Source organism: Ascaphus truei, chromosome 9, assembly GCF_040206685.1.
Source record: "Ascaphus truei isolate aAscTru1 chromosome 9, aAscTru1.hap1, whole genome shotgun sequence".
Taxonomy (NCBI): domain Eukaryota; kingdom Metazoa; phylum Chordata; class Amphibia; order Anura; family Ascaphidae; genus Ascaphus; species Ascaphus truei.
Window position 1 is genome coordinate 48,522,376 of NC_134491.1, and position 16,233 is coordinate 48,538,608.

Sequence of the window (16,233 nt, forward strand, 5' to 3'; positions counted from 1 at the left end):
CTCTGCTTTCTCAATATACCATGGAGAGAGAATTCATCTACATGTGTTCCAATACTTCATAAGCACAACTCAGCATTAATACCTCCTGACTGCCTCATTACCCAGCATCAGTACCTTCTGAGTGCCTTATTGCCCCAGCATTAGAACCTACGGAATGCCTTATTGCCCCAGCATTAGTACCTCCTGAGGGCCTTATTGCCCCAGCATTAGTACCTCCTGAGGGCCTTATTGCCCCAGCATTAGTACCTCCTGAGTGTCTTATTGCCCCAGCATTAGTACCTCCTGAGTGCCTTATTGCCCTAGCATTAGTACCTCCTGAGTGTCTTATTGCCCCAGCATTAGCACCTCTTGAGTGCCTTATTGCCCCAGCATTAGCACCTCTTGAGTGCCTTATTGCCCCAGCATTAGTACCTCCTGAGTGCCTTATTGCCCCAGCATTGGTACCTCCTGAGTGCCTTATTTTATCAAATGTTTTACCAGGAAGTAATACCTTGTGAGTTACCTTTTGTTTTCAAGTATTGCCCCACCATCAGTAACTCCCGAGTGCCTTATTGCCCCAGCAGTGACCCTGTAACATCTCACTGCAGTAACAGACAATTCCAGATTCAGTGTCATATCTTAGTTTTTATGTGGTGGGGTTATATGGCGGTATTATATTTCCCTTCTGCCCCCCCCCCATCTCCCCCCTCAGAGGGCAGTGCGGAGGGGCGGATGTCGGCGAGGCCCTTGGCCAGAGGCGATGGAACATTTTGGGGATGTTTTGATCATGTTCTCTTCGCTCTCTCGTGTTTTCCAGACTTGGGGCTGGCACCGTGCCCGCCGTTCCTTGCTCGTGGTTTGCGCAGGCACGCCAGAAATAGTCAGCGAGATTATCCAGCCCGGGCTGTGTTGGGACTTGAATGGCTTTTCCAGCTGTGACAGTGTGTTTAACCCATGAAGCGCCGGTGTGTTGCAGGGCTGAGAAAGTAGATGAGGCAGGACAGGACCTGCCTTTTGGGGTTTTTACCTGGAAGTTGGTGGCTGGTTTATGCTCTTTATGGCCAAAATCTGTAACGTAAAGGAGCCCTCCTGTTGAATGAAGAAATATGGAAAAGTAGTGAGTTTGATGCAGCATTTCCTGGGTATAAAGGGGAGAGAGTATGGGAGACACAGAGACGCTGGGATTCACAGGCCTCCGAGATGGATTATTACACCACAATCCTACATAACTGCTATTTATGTGAATGCCAGATAACACAGGAGCACAGTGTGATAACTCACTGCAGAGGTTACTGAATCTCCCACTGACTGAACTATTGGCACCATCACATTTTCATGAATAACCCCTGTGTGTAGTTATAGTCTCTTGTATTGTAGTTACAATGTTTCTCTGTGTGTAGTTATAGTCTCTTGTATTGTAGTTACAATGTCTCTCTGTGTGTAGTTACAATGTCTCTCTGTGTGTAGTTACAATGTCTCTCTGTAGTTACAATGTCTCTCTGTGTGTAGTTACAATGTCTCTCTGTGTGTAGTTACAATGTCTCTGTGTGTAGTTACAATGTCTCTGTGTGTAGTTACAATGTCTGTGTGTCATTAGTCTCTCTCTTTGTATCTACAGTTTTAATGTGTAGTTTCTGCTTGTAGTTAGTCTCTCTCATTGTTATTTACAGTTTCTCTGTGTAGTTACAATGTATCTGTGTGTAGTTAGAGTAATTGTAACCACACACAGACATACTGTAACTACACACAGAGCGACATGGTAACCACACACAGAGAGATATTGTAACTACGCACAGAGAGATACTGTAACTACACACAGAGAGACATTGTAACTACACACAGAGAGACATTGTATCTACACACAGAGACATTGTAACTACACACAGAGAGATACATTGTATCTACACCGAGAGCCCGTGTAACTACACACAGAGACATTGTAACTACACACAGATACATTGTACCTGCACACAGAGATACATTGTATCTACACACAGAGAGATACATTGTAACTACACACAGAGAGACATTGTACCTACACACAGAGAGATACATTGTAACTACACACAGAGAGACATTGTAACTACACACAGAGAGATACATTGTAACTACACACAGAGAGACTGTGTGCAGCTAGTTCCTCTGTGCATCCTTACTATGTTCTCTCACAGTTATTTAGTAATATCTCCCCTTCCTGAGGCCTTGTGCAGTTTCTTGTTTGCTTTAAACAAGCAGAGGGGACTGGGCTGGGGGGAGGTTGAGAAGGAAGAGGCCAGGGAGAGGGGGGGGGGTGTGATGGGAGATTTGGAGGGTGGGGGGGTCACAGTGTTCATGGAAGTTGTTAGGAAATAAATAAACAGAAGAAAAAAAAACCTTTCCAGGAATAGCTCTGCTGACGTCAATGGATTCCACAGTTGTGGCCTCAGTTGTAGGGGAAGGAAATGAGAGGAAAGGGGAGAGAGCAGAGAGAGGGGGAGGGCAGAGGGAGGGCTGAGAGGAGAGAGCATGAACACTTTGGACTTTTCAAAGTCCTGATCACACAGTCACTGCAGAGCTAATGGGGTTGTGTGTGTGTGTCTGTATACAGCAGCGCTAGCTACCTAGCCCCCCATACATACTGCAGCACTACCAGCCCCCCATACATTCTGCAGCACTACCAGCCCCCCATACATACTGCAGAACTACCAGCCCCCCATACATTCTGCAGCACTACCAGCCCCCCATACATTCTGCAGCACTACCAGCCCCCCATACATTCTGCAGCACTACCAGCCCCCCATACATACTGCAGCACTACCAGCCCCCCATACATACTGCAGCACTACCAGCCCCCCATACATTCTGCAGCACTACCAGCCCCCCATACATTCTGCAGCACTACCAGCCCCCCATACATACTGCAGCACTACCAGCCCCCATACATTCTGCAGCACTACCAGCCCCCCATACATACTGCAGCACTACCAGCCCCCCATACATTCTGCAGCATTACCAGCCCCCATACATACTGCAGCACTACCAGCCCCCCATACATTCTGCAGCACTACCAGCCCCCATACATACTGCAGCACTACCAGCCCCCCATACATACTGCAGCACTACCAGCCCCCCATACATACTGCAGCACTACCAGCCCCCCATACATTCTGCAGCACTACCAGCCCCCCATACATACTGCAGCACTACCAGCCCCCATACATTCTGCAGCACTACCAGCCCCCCATACATACTGCAGCACTACCAGCCCCCCATACATACTGCAGCACTACCAGCCCCCCATACATACTGCAGCACTACCAGCCCCCCATACATTCTGCAGCACTACCAGCCCCCCATACATACTGCAGCACTACCAGCCCCCCATACATACTGCAGCACTACCCCCCATACATACTGCAGCACTACCAGCCCCCCATACATACTGCAGCACTACCAGCCCCCCATACATACTGCAGCGCTACCTCCCCCCATACACACTACAGAACTACCTCCTCCCCCCCCATACATACTTCAGCGCTACCTCCCCCATACACACTGCAGTGCTACCTCCCCCCCATACATACTGCAGCGCTACCTCCCCCCACATACATACTGCAGCACTACCAGCCCCCCCATACATACTGCAGCGCTACCTCCCCCCATACACACTGCAGAACTACCTCCTCCCCCCATACATACTTCAGCGGTACCTCCCCCATACACACTGCAGTGCTACCTCCTTCCCCCCCATACACACTGCAGTGCTACCTCCCCCCCATACATACTGCAGCACTACCTCCCCCCACATACATACTGCAGCACTACCTTCCCCCCATACACACTGCAGTGCTACCTCCTCCCCCCCATACACACTGCAGCGCTACCTCCGCCCAATACACACTGCAGTGCTACCTCCTCCCCCCCATACACACTGCAGCGCTACCTCCCCCCATACACACTGCAGCGCTACCTCGCCCCCATACACACTGCAGCGCTACCTCCCCCCCATACACACTGCAGCGCTACCTCCCCCCCATACATACTGCAGCGCTACCTCCCCCCCATACATACTGCAGCGCTACCTCCCCCCATGCATACTGCAGCGCTACCTCCTCCCCCATACACACTGCAGCGCTACCTCCCCCCCATACATACTGCAGCGCTACCTCCCCCCCATACATACTGCAGCACTACCCCCCCCATACATACTACTGCACTACCTCCCCCCCATACACACTGCAGCGCTACCTCCCCCCATACGTACTGCAGTGCTACCTCCTCCCCCATACACACTGTAGTGCTACCTCCCCCATACATATTGCAGCGCTACCTCCCCCTATACACACTGCAGCGCTACCTCCCCTCCATACATACTGCAGCACTACCCCCCATACATACTGCAGCGCTATTTCCCCCCCATACATACTGCAGCGCTACCTCCCCCCATACATACTGCAGCGCTACCTCCCCCCCATACATACTGCAGCGCTACCTCCCCCCCATACATACTGCAGTGCTACCTCCCCCCTACATACTGCAGCGCTACCTCCCCCCTACATACTGCAGCGCTACCTCCCCCCCATACATACTGCAGCGCTACCTCCCCCCCATACATACTGCAGCGCTACCTCCCCCCCATACATACTGCAGCGCTACCTCCCCCCATACATACTGCAGCGCTACCTCCCCCCATACATACTGCAGCGCTACCTCCCCCCCATACATACTGCAGTGCTACCTGCTCCCCCATACATACTGCAGCGCTACCTCCTCCCCCCCATACATACTGCAGCGCTACCTCCCCCCCATACATACTGCAGCGCTACCTCCCCCCATACATACTGCAGCGCTACCTCCCCCCATACATACTGCAGCGCTACCTCCTCCCCCCATACATACTGCAGCGCTACCTCCCCCCACATACATACTGCAGCGCTACTCATCCTTACATACTGCAGCAATACCTCCCCCCCATACATACTGCAGCGCTAACTCCCCCCCCATACATACTGCAGAGCTACCTCCTCCCCCATACATACTGCAGCGCTACTCATCCTTACATACTGCAGCAATACCTCTCCCCCCATACACACTGCAGCACTACATACTCCCCCCCATACACACTGCAGCGCTACCTCCCCCCATACATACTGCAGCTCTACCTCCTCCCCAATATACATACTGCAGTACTACCTCCTCCCCCCATACATACTGCAGTGCTACCTCCACCCCATACATACTGCAGCGGTACCTCCTCCCCCCCATACAAACTGCAGGCTACCTCCTCCCCCCATACAAACTGCAGCGCTACCTCATCCCCCCATACATCCTCCTCCCCCCATACATACTGCATTACTACCTCCTCACCCCCATACAAACTGCAGTGCTACCTCCTCCCCCCATACACACTGCAGCGCTACCTCCTCCCCATACACACTGCAGCACTACCTCCCCCCCATACATACTGCAGCACTACCTCCCCCCATACCTACTGCAGCACTACCCCCCCATACATACTGCAGCGCTACCCCCCCTCATACATACTGCAGCGCTACCTCCCCCCATACATACTGCAGCACTACCTCACCCCCATACCTACTGCAGCACTACCCCCCCATACATACTGCAGCGCTACCCCCCCTCATACACACTGCAGCGCTACCTCCCCCCCATACACACTGCAGCGCTACCTCCTCCCCCCCATTCACACTGCAGTGCTACCTCCCCCCCATACACACTGCAGCGCTAACTTCCCCCCATACACACTGCAGCGCTACCTCCTCCCCCCCATTCACACTGCAGTGCTACCTCTCCCCCATACATACTGCAGCGCTACCTCCCCCCCATACATACTGCAGCGCTACCTCCCCCCCATACACACTGCAGCGCTACCTCCCCCCCATACACACTGCAGTGCTACCTCCCTCCCATACATACTACAGCGCTACCTCCCCCTACATTCTGCAGCGCTACCTCCTCCTCCTCCTCCATACACACTGCAGCACTACCTCCTCCCCCCATACCTACTGCAGCGCTACCCCCCTACATACTGCAATACCTACCCCCATACATACTGCAGCACTACCTCCCCCCATACACACTGCAGTGCTACCTCCCCCCATACATACTGCAGTGCTACCTCCTCCCCCATACAAACTGCAGCGCTACCTCCCCCCATACACACTACAGCGCTACCTCCCCCCCATACATACTGCAGAGCTACCTCCTCCCCCATACATACTGCAGCGCTACCTCCCCCCCTACATACTGCAGCAATACCTAACCCCATACATACTGCAGTGCTACCTCCTCCACACACACTGCAGCACTACTTCCCCCCATACACACTGCAGCACTACCTCCCCCCATACACACTGCAGCACTACCTCCCCCCATACACACTGCAGCGCTACTTCCCCCCATACATACTGCAGCGCTACCTCCCCCCATACACACTGCAGCACTACCTCCCCCCATACACACTGCAGCACTACCTCCCCCCATACATACTGCAGCGCTACCTCCCCCCCCCATTCATACTGCAGCACTACCCCCCCTACATACTGCAGCAATACCTACCCCCATACATACTGCAGCACTACCTCCTCCCCCCATACACACTGCAGCACTACCTCCCCCCATTCACACACTGCAGCACTACCTCCCCCCATACACACTACAGAACTACCCCCCTACATACTGCAGCAATACCTACCCCCATACATACTGCAGTGCTACCTCCTCCACACACACTGTAGCACTACCTCCCCCCATACACACTGCAGCACTACCTCCCCCCCATACACACTGCAGCACTACCTCCCCCCATACACACTGCAGCACTACCTCCCCCCATACATACTGCAGCGCTACCCCCGTACATACTGCAGCAATACCTACCCCATAAATACTGCAGTGCTACCTCCTCCTCCACACACACTGCAGCACTACCTCCCCCCATACACACTACAGCACTACCTCCCCCCATACACACTGCAGCACTACCTCCCCCCATACACACTGCAGCACTACCTCCTCCCATACATACTGCAGTGCTACCCCCATACATACTGCAGCGCTACCCCCCTACACACTGCAGCACTACCTCCCCCCATTCACACACTGCAGCACTACCTCCCCCATACACACACTGCAGAACTACCTCCCCCCATACATACTGCAACACTACCTCCCCCCCCATACATACTGCAGAAATACATCCCCCCATACACACTGCAGCACTACCTCTCCCCATTCATACACTGCAGCACTACCTCCCCCCATACACACACTGCAGCACTACCTCCCCCCATACACACACTGCAGAACTACCTCCCCCATACATACTGCAACACTACCTCCCCCCCATACATATTGCAGAAATACCTCCCCCCATTCATACTGCAGCGCTACCTCCCCCCATACATACTGCAGCAATACCTCCCCCCTATGCACACTGCAGCAATACCTCCCCCCCATGCACACTGCAGCACTACCTCCCCCCTATGCATACTGCAGCACTACCTCCCCCCCATACATACTGCAGCAATACCTCCTCCCCATACATACTGCAGCGCTACCTCCCCCCATACATACTGCAACGCTACCTCCCCCCATACACACTGCAGCGCTATCTCCCCCCCATACATACTGCAGTGCTACCTCCCCCCCATACATACTGCAGCGCTACCTCCCCCCTCCCATACATACTGCAGAGCTACCTCCCCCCCATACATACTGCAGCGCTATCTCCCCCCATACACACTGCAGCGCTACCTCCCCCCCATACACACTGCAGCGCTACCTCCCCCCCCATACACACTGCAGCGCTACCTCCCCTCCATACACTGTAGCGCTACCTCCCCCCCCCATACATACTGCAGCGCTGCCTCCCCCATACATACTACAGCGCTACCTCTCTCCCATACACACTGCAGCGCTACCTCCCCCCATACATACTGCAGCGCTACCTCCTCCCCCCCATACACACTGCAGTGCTACCTCCCCCCATACATACTGCAGCGCTACCTCCCCATACACACTGCAGCGCTACTCCCCCATACATACTGCAGCGCTACCCCCCTACATACTGCAGCGCTACCTCCTCCCCATACATACTGCAGCGCTACCTCCCCCCCATACACACTGCAGCGCTACCTCCCCCCCATACATACTGCAGCGCTACCTCCCTCCCATACACACTGCAGGGCTACCTCCCTCCCATACATACTGCAGCGCTACCCCCCCATACATACTGCAGTGCTACCTCCCCCCCATACATACTGCAGTGCTACCTCCCCCCATACATACTGCAGCACTACCTCCCCCCCATACATACTGCAGCGCTACCTCCCTCCCATACACACTGCAGGGCTACCTCCCTCCCATACATACTGCAGGGCTACCTCCCTCCCATACATACTGCAGCGCTACCTCCCCCCCATACATACTGCAGCGCTACCTCCTCCCCCCCATACATACTGCAGCGCTACCTCCCCCCCATACATACTGCAGCGCTACCTCCCTCCCACCCATACACACTGCAGGGCTACCTCCTCCCCCCATACACACTGCAGCGCTACCTCCCCCCCATACACACTGCAGGGCTACCTCCCCCCCATACACACTGCAGGGCTACCTCCCCCCCATACATACTGCAGCACTACCTCCCTCCCATACATACTGCAGCGCTACCTCCCCCCCATACATACTGCAGCGCTACCTCCCCCCCATACATACTGCAGCGCTACCTCCTCCCCGCCATACAAACTGCAGTGCTACCTCCCCCCACATACATACTGCAGCGCTACCTCCCCCCACATACATACTGCAGCGCTACCTCCCTCCCATACACACTGCAGGGCTACCTCCCTCCCATACATACTGCAGCGCTACCCCCCCCATTCATACTGCAGTGCTACCTCCCCCCCATACATACTGCAGTGCTACCTCCCCCCCATACATACTGCAGCACTACCTCCCTCCCATACATACTGGAACGCTACCTCCCCCCATACACACTGCAGGGCTACCTCCCTCCCATACATACTGCAGCGCTACCTCCCCCCCATACATACTGCAGCGCTACCTCCTCCCCCCCATACATACTGCAGCGCTACTCCCCCCATACACACTGCAGAACTACCTCCCTCCCATACACACTGCAGGGCTACCTCCCTCCCATACATACTGCAGTGCTACCTCCCCCCCATACATACTGCAGCGCTACCTCCCCCCATACATACTGCAGCGCTACCTCCCCCCCATACATACTGCAGCACTACCTCCCCCCCATACATACTGCAGCGCTACCTCCCCCCTATGCATACTGCAGCACTACCTCCCCCCCATACATACTGCAGCGCTACCTCCCCCCATACACACTGCAGGGCTACCTCCTCCCCCCCATACACACTGCAGAGCTACCTCCCTCCCATACACACTGCAGGGCTACCTCCCCCCCATACACACTGCAGGGCTACCTCCCCCCCATACATACTGCAGCGCTACCTCCCTCCCATACATACTGCAGCGCTACCTCCCCCCCATACATACTGCAGCGCTACCTCCCCCCCATACATACTGCAGCGCTACCTCCTCCCCCACATACAAACTGCAGCGCTACCTCCCCCCATACATACTGCAGAGCTACCTCCCCCCACATACATACTGCAGCGCTACCTCCCCCCATACATACTGCAGCGCTACCTCCTCCCCATACACACTGCAGCGCTACCTCCCTCCCATACACACTGCAGGGCTACCTCCCCCCCATACACACTGCAGGGCTACCTCCCCCCCATACATACTGCAGCGCTACCTCCCTCCCATACATACTGCAGCGCTACCTCCCCCCCATACATACTGCAGGGCTACCTCCCCCCCATACATACTGCAGCGCTACCTCCCTCCCATACATACTGCAGCGCTACCTCCCCCCACATACATACTGCAGCGCTACCTCCCCCCACATACATACTGCAGCGCTACCTCCCCCCATACATACTGCAGCGCTACCTCCCTCCCATACACACTGCAGCGCTACCTCCCTCCCATACACACTGCAGGGCTACCTCCCCCCCATACACACTGCAGGGCTACCTCCCCCCCATACATACTGCAGCGCTACCTCCCTCCCATACATACTGCAGCGCTACCTCCCCCCCATACATACTGCAGCGCTACCTCCCCCCCATACATACTGCAGCGCTACCCCCCTCCCCCCCATACAAACTGCAGTGCTACCTCCCCCCACATACAAACTGCAGCGCTACCTCCCCCCACATACATACTGCAGCGCTACCTCCCCCCCATACATACTGCAGCGCTACCTCCCCCCCATACATACTGCAGCGCTACCTCCCCCCCATACATACTGCAGCGCTACCTCCCCCCCATACACACTGCAGCGCTACCTCCCCCCCATACATACTGCAGCGCTACCTCCCTCCCATACACACTGCAGGGCTACCACCCTCCCATACATACTGCAGCGCTACCTCCCCCCATACATACTGCAGCGCTACCTCCCCCTCATACATACTGCAGCGCTACCTCCCTCCCATACACACTGCAGGGCTACCTCCCCCCCATACATACTGCAGCGCTACCTCCCTCCCATACATACTGCAGCGCTACCTCCCCCCACATACATACTGCAGCGCTACCTCCCTCCCATACGCACTGCAGCGCTACCTCCCCCCATACATACTGCAGCGCTACCTCCCCCCATACATACTGCAGCGCTTCCTCCCCCCCATACACACTGCAGCGCTACCTCCCCCCCATACACACTGCAGCGCTACCTCCCCCCCATACACACTGCAGCGCTACCTCCCCCCATACATACTGCAGCGCTACCTCCCCCAATACATACTGCAGCGCTACCTCCTCCCATACACACTGCAGCGCTACCTCCCCCCATACACACTGCAGCGCTACCTCCCCCCATACATACTGCAGCGCTTCCTCCCCCCCATACACACTGCAGCGCTACCTCCTCCCCATACATACTGCAGCGCTACCTCCCCCCATACATACTGCAGCGTTTCCTCCCCGCCATACATACTGCAGCACTACCCCCCCATATATACTGCAGCACTACCTCCCCCCCATACATACTGCAGCGCTACCTCCCCCCCATACATACTGCAGCGCTACCTCCCTCCCATACATACTGCAGCGCTACCTCTCCCCCATACATACTGCAGCGCTACCTCCCCCCCATACATACTGCAGCGCTACCTCCCCCCCATACATACTGCAGTGCTACCTCCCCCCACATACATACTGCAGCGCTACCTCCCCCCCATACATACTGCAGCGCTACCTCCCCCCCATACACACTGCAGTGCTACCTCCCCCCATACATACTGCAGCACTACCAGCCCCCCATACATACTGCAGCACTACCAGCCCCCCATACACACTGCAGCACTACCTCTCCCCCCCATACATACTGCAGTGCTACCTCCTCCCCATACATACTGCAGTGCTACCTCCCCCCCATACATACTGCAGCACTACCTCATCCCCCCCATACATCCTCCTCCCCCCATACATACTGCATTACTACCTCCTCACCCCCATACAAACTGCAGTGCTACCTCCTCCCCCCATACACACTGCAGCGCTACCTCCTCCCCATACACACTGCAGCGCTACCTCCCCCCCATACATACTGCAGCACTACCTCCCCCCCATACCTACTGCAGCACTACCCCCCCATACATACTGCAGCGCTACCCCCCCTCATACATACTGCAGAGCTACCTCCCCCCCATACATACTGCAGCACTACCTCCCCCCCATACATACTGCAGTGCTACCCCCCCTCATACACACTGCAGCGCTACCCCCCCTCATACACACTGCAGCGCTACCTCCCCCCCATACACACTGCAGCGCTACCTCCTCCCCCCCATTCACACTGCAGTGCTACCTCCCCCCCATACACACTGCAGCGCTACCTCCCCCCCATACACACTGCAGCGCTACCTCCTCCCCCCCATACACACTGCAGCGCTACCTCCCCCCCATACATACTGCAGCGCTACCTCCTCCCCCCCATACAAACTGCAGTGCTACCTCCTCCCCCCATACACACTGCAGCGGTACCTCCCCCCCATACACACTGCAGCGGTACCTCCCCCCCATACACACTGCAGCGCTACCTCCCCCCCATACACACTGCAGCGCTACCGCCCCCCCATGCACACTGCAGCGCTACCCCTCATACACACTGCAGCGCTACCTCCCCCCCATACACACTGCAGCGCTACCTCCCCCCCCATACACACTACAGTGCTACCTCCCTCCCATACATACTACAGCGCTACCTCCCCCTACATTCTGCAGCGCTACCTCCTCCTCCTCCTCCATACACACTGCAGCACTACCTCCTCCCCCCATACATACTGCAGCGCTACCCCCCTACATACTGCAATACCTACCCCCATACATACTGCAGCACTACCTCCCCCCATACACACTGCAGTGCTACCTCCCCCCATACATACTGCAGTGCTACCTCCTCCCCCATACATACTGCAGTGCTACCTCCTCCCCCCTACATACTGCAGCAATACCTAACCCCATACATACTGCAGTGCTACCTCCTCCACACACACTGCAGCACTACCTCCCCCCGTACACACTGCAGCACTACCTCCCCCCATACACACTGCAGCACTACCTCCCCCCATACATACTGCAGCGCTACTTCCCCCCATACATACTGCAGCGCTACCTCCCCCCATACACACTGCAGCACTACCTCCCCCCATACACACTGCAGCACTACCTCCCCCCATACATACTGCAGCGCTACCTCCCCCCCCCCCATTCATACAGCAGCACTACCCCCCTACATACTGCAGCAATACCTACCCCCATACATACTGTACTGCAGCGCTACCTCCTCCCCCCATACACACTGCAGCACTACCTCCCCCCATTCACACACTGCAGCACTACCTCCCCCCATACACACTACAGAACTACCCCCCTACATACTGCAGCAATACCTACCCCCATACATACTGCAGTGCTACCTCCTCCTCCACACACACTGTAGCACTACCTCCCCCCATACACACTGCAGCACTACCTCCCCCCATACACACTGCAGCACTACCTCCCCCCATACATACTGCAGTGCTACCCCCATACATACTGCAGCGCTACCCCCCTACACACTGCAGCACTACCTCCCCCCATTCACACACTGCAGCACTACCTCCCCCATACACACACTGCAGAACTACCTCCCCCCATACATACTGCAACACTACCTCCCCCCCCATACATACTGCAGAAATACCTCCCCCCATACACACTGCACCACTACCTCCCCCGATTCACACACTACAGCACTACCTCCCCCCATACACACACTGCAGAACTACCTCCCCCATACATACTGCAACACTACCTCCCCCCATACATATTGCAGAAATACCTCCCCCCATTCATACTGCAGCGCTACCTCCCCCCCATACATACTGCAGCAATACCTCCCCCCCATGCACACTGCAGCACTACCTCCCCCCTATGCATACTGCAGCACTACCTCCCCCCCATACATACTGCAGCAATACCTCCTCCCCATACATACTGCAGCGCTACCTCCCCCCATACATACTGCAACGCTACCTCCCCCATACACACTGCAGCGCTAGCTCCCCCCATACATACAGCAGCGCTACCTCCTCCCCATACATACTGCAGCGCTACCTCCCCCCCATACACACTGCAGCGCTACCTCCCCCCCATACATACTGCAGCGCTACCTCCCTCCCATACACACTGCAGGGCTACCTCCCTCCCATACATACTGCAGCGCTACCCCCCCATACATACTGCAGTGCTACCTCCCCCCCATACATACTGCAGCGCTACCTCCCCCCATACATACTGCAGCACTACCTCCCCCCCATACATACTGCAGCGCTACCTCCCCCCCATACATACTGCAGCGTTACCTCCTCCCCCCCATACACACTGCAGTGCTACCTCCCCCCACATACATACTGCAGCGCTACCTCCCCCCACATACATACTGCAGCGCTACCTCCTCCCCATACATACTGCAGCGCTACCTCCCCCCCATACACACTGCAGCGCTACCTCCTCCCCATACATACTGCAGCGCTACCTCCCCCCCATACACACTGCAGCGCTACCTCCCCCCCATACATACTGCAGCGCTACCTCCCCCCCATACATACTGCAGCGCTACCTCCCCCCCATACACACTGCAGCGCTACCTCCCCCCCATACATACTGCAGCGCTACCTCCCTCCCATACACACTGCAGGGCTACCTCCCTCCCATACATACTGCAGCGCTACCTCCCCCCATACATACTGCAGCACTACCTCCCCCTCATACATACTGCTGCGCTACCTCCCCCCCATACATACTGCAGTGCTACCTCCCCCCCATACACACTGCAGCGCTACCTCCCTCCCATACACACTGCAGCGCTACCTCCCCCCATACATACTGCAGGGCTACCTCCCTCCCATACACACTGCAGGGCTACCTCCCTCCCATACACACTGCAGCGCTACCTCCCCCCATACATACTGCAGCGCTACCTCCCCCCATACATACTGCAGCGCTTCCTCCCCCCCATACACACTGCAGCGCTACCTCCCCCCCATACACACTGCAGCGCTACCTCCTCCCCATACATACTGCAGCGCTACCTCCCCCCATACATACTGCAGCGCTACCTCCCCCCATACATACTGCAGCGCTACCTCCCCCCATACATACTGCAGCGCTACCTCCTCCCATACACACTGCAGCGCTACCTCCTCCCCCCCATACACACTGCAGCGCTACCTCCTCCCCCCCATACATACTGCAGCGTTTCCTCCCCGCCATACATACTGCAGCACTACCCCCCCATATATACTGCATCACTACCTCCCCCCCATACATACTGCAGCGCTACCTCCCCCCCATACATACTGCAGTGCTACCTCCCCCCCATACATACTGCAGAGCTACCTCTCCCCCATACATACTGCAGTGCTACCTCCCCCCCATACATACTGCAGCGCTACCTCCCCCCCATACATACTGCAGCGCTACCTCCCCCCCTTACACACTGCAGTGCTACCTCCCCCCATACATACTGCAGCACTACCAGCCCCCCATACACACTGCAGCACTACCTCTCCCCCCCATACATACTGCAGTGCTACCTCCCCCCCATACATACTGCAGCACTACCTCCCTCCCATACACACTGCAGTGCTACCTCCCCCCATACATACTGCAGTGCTACCTCCTCCCCCCCATAAATACTGCAGCACTACCCCCCCATACATACTGCAGCGCTACCTCCTCCCCCCCATACATACTGCAGCACTACCCCCCCATACATACTGCAGCGCTACCTCCCCTCTACACTCTGCAGCGCTACCTCCCCCCCATACATACTGCAGCACTACCCCCCATACACACTGCAACGCTACTCCCCCATACATACTGCAGCGCTACCCCCCCCTACATACTGCAGCGCTACCTCCTCCTCCCCCTCCTCCATACACACTGCAGCACTACCTCCTCCCATACACACTGCAGCGCTACCTCCTCCCCCCCATACATACTGCAGCACTACCCCCCATACATACTGCAGCACTACCTCCCATACATACTGCAGTGCTACCTCCCCCCCATACACACTGCAGCGCTACCTCCCTCCCATACACACTGCAGCGCTACCTCCCCCCATACATACTGCAGGGCTACCTCCCTCCCATACACACTGCAGGGCTACCTCCCTCCCATACACACTGCAGCGCTACCTCCCCCCATACATACTGCAGCGCTACCTCCCCCCATACATACTGCAGCGCTTCCTCCCCCCCATACACACTGCAGCGCTACCTCCCCCCCATACACACTGCAGCGCTACCTCCTCCCCATACATACTGCAGCGCTACCTCCCCCCATACATACTGCAGCGCTACCTCCCCCCATACATACTGCAGCGCTACCTCCCCCCATACATACTGCAGCGCTACCTCCTCCCATACACACTGCAGCGCTACCTCCTCCCCCCCATACACACTGCAGCGCTACCTCCTCCCCCCCATACATACTGCAGCGTTTCCTCCCCGCCATACATACTGCAGCACTACCCCCCCATATATACTGCATCACTACCTCCCCCCCATACATACTGCAGCGCTACCTCCCCCCCATACATACTGCAGTGCTACCTCCCCCCCATACATACTGCAGAGCTACCTCTCCCCC